The 12500-nt window shown below is 36.1% G+C and overlaps 1 protein-coding gene and 1 pseudogene across 3 annotated transcripts in view; both read left to right on the forward strand.

The window, feature by feature from the left end:
• LOC145255586 (cysteine-rich motor neuron 1 protein-like) overlaps window positions 1-12500 on the forward strand; it is a 238147-nt gene that overhangs the window by 36625 nt on the left and 189022 nt on the right. The window lies entirely within an intron of this gene.
• Window positions 3941-4058, forward strand: LOC145255885 (5S ribosomal RNA; annotated as a pseudogene).

Below are 12500 nucleotides of genomic sequence, written 5' to 3' on the forward strand. Positions count from 1 at the left end.
TGGATCTTGGAATTAAACTATACTCTTACCTCAAGGCCGAAGACATCTTGAAAAAGAGTTAAAAACATATTTAATTTTAAAAAAGGAAGCACAAATAAGTGGATAGTCCTTAATCCGCGGAGTTTCGAAGAAATACTCTCCTTCTCATCAGAGGGCAGGAATTAGCAAAATGCAGGATCGGATTTTGCATATAAAAGTATTTAATGAAACTACGAGTAAGTCACAGATCTTACTTGGTTAAAAATGAAAAGGTGAGGTAAGGGGAATAGGAGGTAAAAGAAAAATGATAAAAAGATTTCACATGAATAGATAGTCCGGTATATATATATATATATATATATATATATATATATATATATATATATATATATATATATATATATGTGTGTGTGTGTGTGTGTGTGTGTGTGTGTGTGTGTGTGTGTGTGTGTGTGTGTGTTGGCCGCTTTGAATACAGCGAACTAAATTCGTTATGAATTCATTAAAAATACTTTACTATTCCTTAGACAAAACAAATGTTTCGAACCTATACCAGTATATGATAGTCGTTCCAAAAATAAAATCTATTTAAACTGAAAATGTTGAAGAGATACTAAGACGGGAGTGATATCGTTAAAACGAGCGACCTTCTGTGCTCCAAAATTTATTTGTCTACATAGTCACCAATATTCTCAATGCACTTTTGTTAGGAATTCAACGACACGTTTCTGCTTCTGACGAACGCCTATGACAGAATTGGTTTCTTAGAGTCTCGCACTGTCAATATGTGAAATAGAGAAATGAAACTTGCAAGTCATGAATGCATAATTTCAATCATCATAATAATACATTTGCAATCCCCTTTGTATCCATTCGGGCGGAATAAAAAATAGGAGGCATTACTTTTGTAACGTTCCTCGTATAAATAACGTACACCATATATGTGCGTTTGTTTATTTCGCAGTAAGTCTTCAGCATTGTTCATATATAAACAAAAAAGAAAACAAATAACAACCTCTACAAGTTTGGCGCTTTTATTCCTTTTAAAATCGACCAAACGTTGTATTTAGAGACTTACAAAAAAAATGAAAGCTTTGACACGAATTTTTTAGGTAAAAGAAAAGGTTATTTATTTCGTTTGTGTTCACGTGCAAGTCGCCGGCACGTATTTACAACACGGCACAATATGTTCTCTCTCAGATAGCAGTCCTTTGTTTTTAGCTACGATCAGCTGTTGTGTTGCAGTAATTCTCTCTCTAGGGCCCACAGGTCAACTGGTTCCCTTTCGAAGTGGTAGGAGGACGAGGCCTGCATATTTGTCAAGTGTACCTTCCAAATCGCCACGCATCTTTTCCTTTTTCTTCTCTTTCTCGTTCCTTCAATCTTAATGCATATATATATATATATATATATATATATATATATATATATATATATATATATATATATGAAATAAGAATTACAATTAAGTTTACCAAGATAATCCAAGATGGCAAATCTAATCCCTGCCTTCTGATGAGAAGGAAAGTATTTCTTCGAAACTCCGCGGATTAAGGACTATCCACTTATTTTGTGCTTCCTTTTTAAGGTTAAATATATTTTAACTCTTTTTCAACGTGTTTTTTAACATGTTTTATTAACTACTTGTTCTTACCCGTGACCCGTTGGGTCAGTATGTTATATTAGCTATGGAATCCATGTATGAGCGTGACACTTGTGACGTAAAGAAAATAGAATTTTTTTTTTACATAGCAGAAACATTTCTATGAAAGTATATTAAAATGAAAAAAGAATATAGATAGATTTATATGAGTCATTCTGTTTATTATAATTGATTATTAAAAAAAATTTACAGTTACTGAATTATAAGTAGCGGGCCATACTTATCGGTAAATGTACACTGACAAGATACCATAATACTTATTATAGTTAAATTCGAATTTTGATGTATAAACCCCACTTTTCCCATGTTAAATAATAATTTCGAAATAACGTTAATATTTCAGCGTCTCAATTGTTCTTTTTCTTTTTCGCGTTTAAATTATCCAAATAAAATTAACACTGTCTACTTTTTTTTACATCGTTCATTTCTCTATTACGTTTAAGTTATTTTAAACCCCCACTCTTCCCATGTTAAATAATAATTTCGAAATAATAACGTTAATATTTCAGTGCGCAGTTCATGCGCTCATGAGCAACTCGATTTCGTAAACCGGAAAGTGGGTTACATACATCGTTACAAGGTCATTTGAGTTTTATAATTATATAGATATATATATGTGTGTGTGTGTGTGTGTGTGTGTGTGTGTGTGTGTGTGTGTGTGTGTGTGTGTGTGTGTGTGTGTGTGTGTGTGTGTGTGTGCGCGCATTTATTCAATGACGTCACGCTCATATCCACGGCTTCAATGCTGGTGCGAAATTAACTTGGCATGTGAGTCGCCAATATGTATGCATGTCCTGGTTTGGTCATTTAACTGGAGCTTCACACACCGTCTATAAGGTCCGTACTAGAAGGCTTTTTACCTATATTTAATCCCAAATAAACCATAACATTCTCTTATAATATGCCATACACAATTGGATGATTATATTGAGTTGAATAACGAACGAAAGAAAGAAAGCCTACGAAGTCATTTTGTTTTATCGTCGTATCATGTTATTAAGAAAAAAAAATGTAATTCGATTTATTTCATTCCAGAAAATACTTTGTCCGGCTTGAAATATTAATAGGATTTTCCTTTCTGAAGGTAATCGATTAACAAGATATATTGCGTATCATAAAAAATCTTGTACAGCTTTCACTCGCTGTTCCTACTGAGCTAACTGCCGATTTGACTCCGCATTGTCGTGGCACATGGTGTACTGTTATCACATCTGAAGAGTTGCGCAGAGCTCTCTTTTCTGGTTTGAAAGGGCTGGAAACCGGCTTCGGAATCTAGTAGGATATATTCCTTTTCTCCTCCCTGCAACATCTTTCTTACGGAAGAGACGTTGCGAGTCAATCTCTGCTCGATCGTTATTTTCATGGCAAGTGCTACACTGAACTTCAATTTGTCTCCAACCAACACTCGTCTAGCTACAACCATTGTAAGCAATTTTCTTTATTCTCTATATGTGCCTAAAACGAAACGCGAATTCCATGAACAAAGTTTCTTTCCTAGAAGTGCCCGCCTGTGGAATTCTATACTGGGGGCTGCTTTACAGCTATTTAAAGTCGTTTTTAAGGCCAATATAAGTAAATTCTCATTGAGTTGTCCCATTAACTAATCAAATTCTACCCTATTTCCACCAATCATCATGGTGTTTGCTCATCAACGACCTGACATCTAATCTTTATCCTCGAATGGCCTTCGGGCCTTGATAAGTGGTAAAGCAAAATTATCCATTGTCACATATTCACGCAAAAAACTCATTTTTGTTGTGTTGAAACAGTTACACACACTACTATGAATTGTCATAAAATTTTTTGCTTTTTTTTTTTTTATTTAGCTTTTTTTTGTTTGTTTTTTTTTTTGTCAAGGAAATTGATTTTATCTGCCCTGGGACGGGTATCCTTTTAGTTATTTTGTATAAGTCTCTTTTCGCCCTTAAAAATCCAGGTAATAAAATAAATGCAGTAGATGATATGGAGTGAAAGGATAACGTGTAATTCAAAACAGTCAAGTAGTTTAAAAGTCTAATAAAAACAAAATGTCTACCTGGCTGTCATTATTTTGTGCGCGTTCAACAATAACGTTCTTCGACCTCACGTGTTCTTTTTTAGGCGAGTTTTTTTTTCTTTTTGTGTTTCGAGGAAAGCGATCGCAATAAGCATACTAACACCTTCTGAACCGCAACCGAACAGATAATTAACGATAAATGAACCATTACCCAACCAATAACAATGCATGGGAAAAACTAATAAAGAAACAGCAATTGACTCTGTCGATCTTTCCCAATATTGTATCAACGCAATTTCCTTATAGACGGCATTGTCACGTTGACACACCGGTTCCCGTTAGATCACCAAAAGTAAGCAACGTTGAGCCTGGTCAGTACTAAAATGAGTAACCATTTGGGAATTCCCGGTGTCGTATGTGCTCTCCGCTTATATCGACATTGTTTCCAGAAATTCTTGACTTCTCCTTGCAACTGGAGTCAGTAAAGGTGTTGTTGGAAACTGTAAAAATTTCTACTTTAATTGCTTTTATACTCGGAATTTCCTTGATTTTGGAATTAAGACCAAAACATTTAGCTCTTTAACGGTATCTACTATCATCTGAGCTAACGACACATGAATACTTGACAAATTAACGTAGTTAAGCGTATAAATGTACGTACATGCGTAAAGCATGCACATTGTGTCGACTTACATATGCCAAGTTCCAATTTCTCAATTTTGACTCCTTAGCGGCTATTTTTCCAGATAAAATCAAATCGAAGTCCTTTCACAAGTCTGAATATCCCATATAACAGGTTTCAAGTTTGCAGACCAAAAATTGACAGAGTAATTTGGTAGAGTCAGTTCCGCACACAGACAGACTGGGTGACTTTTATAATATATATAGAGATTAATTTTATTTATTTATTCATTTATTTTTCTGTATAGTTATTTGTTGAAGGTTTTATTGGAAAGACTGGCTAAGAATTATCATTTCTTTTTATAACAACGCAGTTTGGTGTCTGAAGAATGTTTTCAAAAAATAGCTTGTGGGCGTCACCAGAACATAAAGAGTTGTGAAGTGTGCGGGGTGAGCGTGGTAGGGTGTCGCTTAGTTGGTCGTCCAGTCGGGTGGAGAGTGCAATGGCTCGTTGTTTATGTATATATTGCGTCCTTAACCGGAAATAGAGGTTACCCTTGGTGACCCGGATGGGTAACGCGGGCTGTAAACTTGTCATACACGAACACCATGCATGCTGGGTGAGTGCATGGGTAGTGCGCGAATAAACTTCAAGATACCTACTTTAATTGGACGCCGAACTGTGCACCCCCCACTCCATCTGTCATCAATTAACGTTGACGTATGAAACAAAGTCAACATAAGTATAGAATAAACATGTTCATTATTATATACATATATACTAGCAGGCCGCCAGGGGTTGCCCGGTCGTAAAATATGCATGAATATTGTATTTTAATTCATACAGAAACTGAGACATGTGCAAGCGAGTATTATGGGTTTTGAGTTGAGATCGAAACCAAACGCTAAAGATAGTAAGTCAAGTACAATAACCTTTAGACTATGTGCGTATGTGTTCAGTATACACATGTATATATATATATATGTATATGTATATATGTGGGTGTGTGTATATATATATATATATATATATATTTATATATATATATATATATATATATATATATATATATATATATATATAATTATTTTTTTACTATAATAATTAAATACCTACAGGCACTAGTGTTTCATCCTTTCGGGATTCTTCAGTGCAGGGTGTCACGATTACTACCAGTCGAACGATTCTAACCCCGCGACATCTCTGGCTCGATTAGCGGAGGCCGTATCCATTCGGCTACCATTAATTGAATTTTAAACATTTTAATTTAAATGTTCATTACGTCAGACAGACAGTGATCAAATCGTTATACGATGATCTACGCATATATATATATATATATATATATATATATATATATATATATATATATATATATATATATAAGAACAGGTAGTTAATAAAACATGTTAAAAAACACTGAAAAAGAGTTAAAACATATTTAATTTTAAAAAGGAAACACTAAATAAGTGGATATATATATATATATATATATATATATATATATATATATATATATATATATATATATACTAGCAAAGATACCCGTGCTTCGCACGGAGCTTTGTTGCGCACTCGGGTACCAAAATCTGTGGGCACCTTTCCAGTAAGTTGATGTTGTAAGAGCAACGATTGCATAAGGTGATTAACATTTTAACTACCTCTTGTAGTGACTGAAATTCAATCAGGAACTTCACAAAACATTTTCATCAAAAAGGAAGGTTACTTGATGTTACATAGTAAATTTTTCATTGAAGTAATTTTCAACTCTTGCTTAAATTTTATCTTGCACATTCAATACTAAAAACTTACCACAATCAGATCATGTCAGTTTTTCCTCATATCCATTTCTCGAACTTTTCACTGAAGAGCCTCAGGGTAAACTACATTTCTGCTGCTTTGATTTGGAGCCAGAATGTAGAGTTTTTCTGAACTTCCTGTCCGGCTGATGGAGACGTAGAACATACCGTGACTGAAGCAGTCTGATGTTAAGTCTACGCCAATGGTGTTAAATGTCTGACCTTGACTTTTGTTTATGCTCATTGCAAAACACACCTTCACAGGAAATTGGAGTCTCCGGAATTTAAATGGAAGTTCTGAGTCCGATGGAACTAAGGGGATCCTTGGCAGTAGAACAGTTTCGCCTTTGTAGGGACCACAGGAAATGGTGGCCTCAAGTACATTGGTGTGCAATCTGGTGATAACACATCTGGTTCCGTTTGTTGTTTTTGGCGGTTCCAAGGATCGAAGAATCATGATTGGCGATCCAATTTTGAGATTTAAAATGTGTGGAGGCATTCCAGATATCTCCAAAGAGTTTAAAAACTCCACAGGGTAGTGAACAGCTTCATATTCATTAGTAGCCGAATCAACTGACTTGTATTGCTTTGTGTCTCCTGGAAATTCATTCATTATTGAATTGTTCAAATGATTCACATTGCTGTTTAATGGCGAAATAATAGCCCTCTCAGCAAGCCAATCCGGTGATTTTCCATTGTTTTGCAGGTCTGGGTACACTTTGTCTTTCAGTTGCTTCTGATTACCGACACATTTACCAAGCGCAGTTGGAATCTTAATTGTGTCAGGTGAAGAAGTGATAGGAAACTGACCATTACCGATTTGGAGAAGCAATTTTGAGAAGTCTGCTGTAGCTGTGTTATCAGAGATATAGGCTCTCATATTAGTAGTCAGTCTCTTCACTATAACGTGCCTCCAGAGATAGGATTGTTTCAAACTTGCATTGACAATGTTAGCCCTTGTGCGATTTTTAACCACTGGGAGGATTTGACGGAAATCACCGCAAAATAAGGTTGGAATGCCACCCATGGGATTCTTGTTTCCTGTGATGTCTTGCAGTGTTCGGTCAATTGCTTCATAAGCACTCTTGTGCGTCATTGGAGCTTCGTCTACAATGATTGCAGAGGTGTCTCTAATTACATTTGCCAAGGCTGAGTTACCAGTAATTTTGCGAACTGGCTGATCCATTCGATGAGTATCCAAGGGTACTTTAAAAGTGCTGTGAAGAGTGCGGCCACCTTGTAGTAGAGTAGCAGCAATGCCACTGGATGCTGTTGCAAGCACAATCTTTCTCATGGATCTAATCTTTGCAAGGATCAAATTGATTACAAAAGTCTTGCCCGTACCACCTGGAGCATCAAGAAACATCATGTTTTTGTTCATTTCACCTTGTGCTTCCAACATTGCCATGAATGAATTGTAAACTTCTCTTTGAGAATCGGTCAGTTTTTCTTGCATATTTTTTGCTTGTAGGGAAAGTTCTTCAAGATTATAAGTAACTTCACGTTGATACTCTCTCGCGAGTCTTTCATCTCTCCCTTGCGTTGGTGCAGGTAATCCATAGCTTGCCAATGGTTGACTGCACATAAGGAGAACTTTTTCTTCAATTAGACAAAGAGTTTTATTGTAGATGTCCTCATTAAAATCTGCTTCTGGATTGTTAACTTCTTGCCTGTATCTGTGAAGAATGTCTTCAGATATTACATCACGAAAAGCCATCCAGATCTCAAGAGGATTTCTTGGCTCACAGGCTGTTAAAATTATCACAAATAGGCTTCGCAAATTTGAAGGTGATTGAGTGGCACTTGCCTCTCCTACTGCTTGATGCAAGTGATGGTCATTTTCTAGAAGGCCTCGAGCAAGGCACGCTGCTCTGTATGTTTCAAACACCTGACCATTGTATGCTCGCAAATTTTGAAATGAAGTTGGACCAGCAACCTCATTGAGCAACAGGCGTAAGAAATAACACTCCCCTGCTTTTGGACTAATCGTGTAGATTCTCCCAATGCATGGTGCCTTCCATACATCATCATTTTCAGCACCTTCAACTTGTACCCCACGCATTCTTCTCATCCATTTCTTTGTAGATTTGTTCCAAGTGTAAAACTCAGGGACTTCTACGTATTTGAGACCCCTTGCAAAGTCATCCTCATGGCAGAGTTGAAAAAATGGTGTCAAAGTTGTGGCAGGCGGTGGACCTTGGGCTCGTTCCAGAGCAGTATCAGCTGAGAACATGACATTCTGCCCATTTTCAAGATGAACAGAAAGTTGTACAATTGGGGGGAAATGTTCATGGATGGGATGTTCCAATATCCTCCAGGCCGCCTCTGAACTGCCGACATACCTTGCATTCTGGAACTGCTGGATCTCATCCACAATGTGACTTTGTACTTGGCCTTGTTGGTTAGCTGCTCCATCAGTTCTTTGTAGTTCAAACACTGCTTGATCACATCCTTTATTCACGTATTTGAGGACATATTTGATGTTTTGGATCGAGCTGCAAATTTCTACGTTAATGTGAGCGTTGAACTGCTGAAGGAGGACCTTGTTGTACGGAACAATCCACTGGTTTGTTATTTCTTGATTAACATACCGACCATTTCTCTTCATCCTTATTGTACCAGTCTGGCTTCCATCTTCTGGTTTTCTTCGCCTGTACTTGGGGTAAGAGTCTTGGCCTTGCTCGGTACACTGAAGAAATTCTTTTGGGTATTTTTTGGAACATTTGTTGTCAATCGTACATGGACAATTTGGATTAAATGGTCCACAAGGTCCATGCACCATATGTGCCATCACTTTAGCATGAAGATCAGGATCTTCCTCTTTGTCAGGGATCTCTGCAGATATGCAGAGATCCATTTTTTCTGGTAGAAGTTTGTCCTCTGGGGCCTGCCAGGTGAGGATGTGTGCATGCGGCAGTCCTCTTTTTTGATATTCAATACTGTACAGGAAAGCCCTCAACCTGCCAAATCCTCCCTTTTTAATAAATTCAAGTAACTTTTTTAGCTTCTGCCTGAAAACCCTGGCAACAATATCTGGACGATCCTGAGGGTCTTGCCCTTGAAGACAATTTTCTGTAATTTCTGTCCACTTTGGATTTGTTGTGAACGTGATGAAGAGGTCGGCTCGGCCCATTCGCCGAACATATGCCATGGCATCACTTTGACGCTCAAACATGTATCGAGGGCCTCCTGTATAAGTTGCCGGAAGAACAACTCGTTGACCAAACTGTTCTGGATTCCCATCCTCCCTAAGAATTGAATCTCTCAAGTTGCTATAATTGTCAGCTCTCAGGGTCTGTTGCTCACGCCTCAGGAACTGTAAACGTTCTGTTTCAATCTTGCAGTACACATCCACCAGCCATTGTTGAAATAGCCTTCGGTACCAGAGAAAATAGTTTCCAGGCCGAGTCATTAAATGGTACGAATAAAATTGCTGTTGGGTAACTTTTCGCCCATTGGATGCCTTCATGTAGATGTTGTAAGATGGAGAACCATAGGGGTACATTAACGGGTACATTAAAGTATCGTAGAGGGGATGTAGTTCGGAGATCCATTTTAATGTATCATTTCTAAAACGCAAGACAATATCCCGGTTAGCTGTTGGTTCATTCTCCATTAATATTCCAATCTCATACGTTGTTGTTGGAGCATTGAATCGCCGTGGATGCTCTTCTTGCGGCCTTCGGTCTTCCCTTATGATAACTTTATGTTCTACCAAGTGTTCTTCTTCAATCCTCTCCTTTGTTGTTTTCAGCTGACAAATGAAGCTGTTGTTCTCATGTAAAAATTCAGTCAGACTTTGGAGAATGTCTCTATTGAGTCTACTGTCACGTCCCCGATTATGTAGTTCCTCTTCCAGACTATCCAAGAAGTAGACTTGAATAAACTTTGCTGTTTCATCTTCAGGTGGTAAAAGACTCCCAATCTGGTGGCAAACCTGGCCTCGAATTCTAAAAGAAGGATTCCACCCATGTACTGCCACAATTTTGTGACCAAATGATGTCATTGCAAAACAATTGTTATAACTGCGTAGATTTTGCAGAAAATCTTTAGAGATGGGACCATTGCCGGAGAGCAAATCTTGAAGCAACTGAGGCAGTGGTGGAAAGCTATCAAGCACAACTTTGCCAGAAGAACAACAACAACCAGGGGTTTCTCCTTTAAATTTTACAGCTGAGCAATGTTGACATACTTTGTCCATTTTTCCTATATCAGCTGTAGTGAGAGAGTCATTTTTGTTGTAGAGCAATCCTTTTCTATTGCAGTGTTCTATTTCATGGTGTCTCAAAGCAGTCATTCGTTGTCTAGCTGCCTCGTTTTCTGTCAATTGCTGGGGCAAAGTCATACTCTCTCTCCATGCAGCCTCTCGTTGTTGCCCTTGGTATAGGCGAAAGCTTCGTTGGGTTTCCGATTCATTCTGATGTCGTTGAGCCACTCTCAACTGACCTTGTGTACGTCTACTTACCTCATATAATTCATTCGATCGTAATATTGCTTCTCTTTCCAGTGCATATCTTTGCCTTTCTTGAATTTCATCTTGTGATGAATTTAACCGCCTTACAGCATGTCTAGTTCTGTCAGCTTCACGTTGGGTTTCTCTTTCCAAATCTGACAGTCTTGCTCTCCTTTCTCTTTGACGTATCCTGTTAAGTTCTAGACGTCTTTCTCTATCTGAATTGTTTTCATTGGAGCGAACTGCAGCAACTCTTAGTCTATTAGCTTCCAATCTTTCCATTCTTTCTTCCTCACTTTCGTTTCTACTTCGTTTGGGTGGCATAATTTCGGTTTTAAACGGAATTGTTTAACGATATTAATGATTGTAAATTAATTAAGCGTAAAGGAAATGTATACTAACTGAAATGGACGAACTATAAATAATATTTCTGAATAGTACAATTATAAACAATTATATTGTACCTATTTACTATGCCTCCCCACGGGACAGAGTTAGACACCAGGGTCGTTTTTTAACGTGGAGAAAAGGTACAAAAATAAAAATTGTCTCAGTCGTGAAGGATTTCTCCTCCACCGAAAGAGAACAAGAAAATGAAGTGCAGCATCTGAAGAACAGATACTACACTTTGATCTTGACCAAAAGGAATGAATAAAAGCGACCTACGTGTGACTCATTACTTACGGGTGTAAACGTCACGGTCTAAAAGTAATAATTAAAAAAAAAAAGTAAATGTAAAATAAATGTAATACCAACTTAGGTTAACTAAGTAAACAGTACAATTAAAACAGTTCTATTAAAACAAATAATTACTAAGATCTAGGTAATTGTTAGTCTCATTGTTATGGTTTTAAAGAAAAAAATGTGTAAAAAAAGTTCTGCTTTTGTGAGTACGTGTATTTCTTTTAAATTACATAACCTTTTTATTTTATTATTTATATCTCTTTTAAATTTATATATTTTGTTAGTAAACTGGAAGAAATTCAGTTGAATAAAACCTTGTTCGTGTTCTTTACGTTAAACTCATATTTTTATAAAAGGTTCATCCGGTTTAAAGAAAGCACTAAGTTTAAATAAGACTGGAAATAACTAATTCAATATATAAATAGAAAAATGAAATAAATATAAGCTTTAAGTCTTAAGATAGTAATAATCAAAATGTAATAAATTATTTGTAGTTCAAATCTATGATAAGACAGGCTTTCGAAATAGGCTCGACCAGAAAGATTAAATTGGAACGAAATTATAATCTCCGTGCCATTTTCAAAACAACCCCACAAAAGTAACGATATCCTGCAGTTGGTTAAAATGACAACGTTGGTTGTAAGAAAAATGTAAAAGAAAATGCGCTTATCTGTTTATTTTGACCTGTTTTACTTAATTAAAAAAAAATTGGCTATAACTGGAAGAGAGCGTTATGTTTTGGGGGTTGTTTAAAAAATAGAATGGAAATAAAGTTAGTTCCGTTTTAATTGTCTTTAATTGCGGCAAGCGCTAACAAAATCGAAAAATCACTGTTTACATTCGAAATGTTAACTTTTATAGGTTTACAGGTTTGCTGACAAGGCTGGGGGTGTTTAATACAATTATTTTACTAAATTGATTTTTTTCATTTAAAAATAAAATTATTTCTTTTTTAATAAAGTTTTATTTTAAAATATTTGTTTTTGTTTATTTATATAAAATTACGATAGTTGAATTGTATTCTTTCAATTATATTGGCAAGTAAAATATAAAAGATTAAAACGGAACGAAATTGAAATTTCCATTACATTTTCAATACAATCCCAAAACATAAAGCTTTGCTCGCCAATGAATTGTTTTGATAATATACGTAAAGTGAAATAAATCGAATATAAAATTAAATGAAAATATATTAAATAATTAAATGTTAAATAGATTTTGTAAATAGTACAGTTGAAATGATTAGAATATTTGCAATATGTAATAAGGTCGAGGTAATTAGTTAAAGAGATTTAATATAATGT

Source organism: Euprymna scolopes, chromosome 31 (assembly GCF_053919585.1).
Source record: "Euprymna scolopes isolate OS-2025 chromosome 31, ASM5391958v1, whole genome shotgun sequence".
NCBI classification, from domain to species: Eukaryota; Metazoa; Mollusca; class Cephalopoda; order Sepiida; family Sepiolidae; genus Euprymna; species Euprymna scolopes.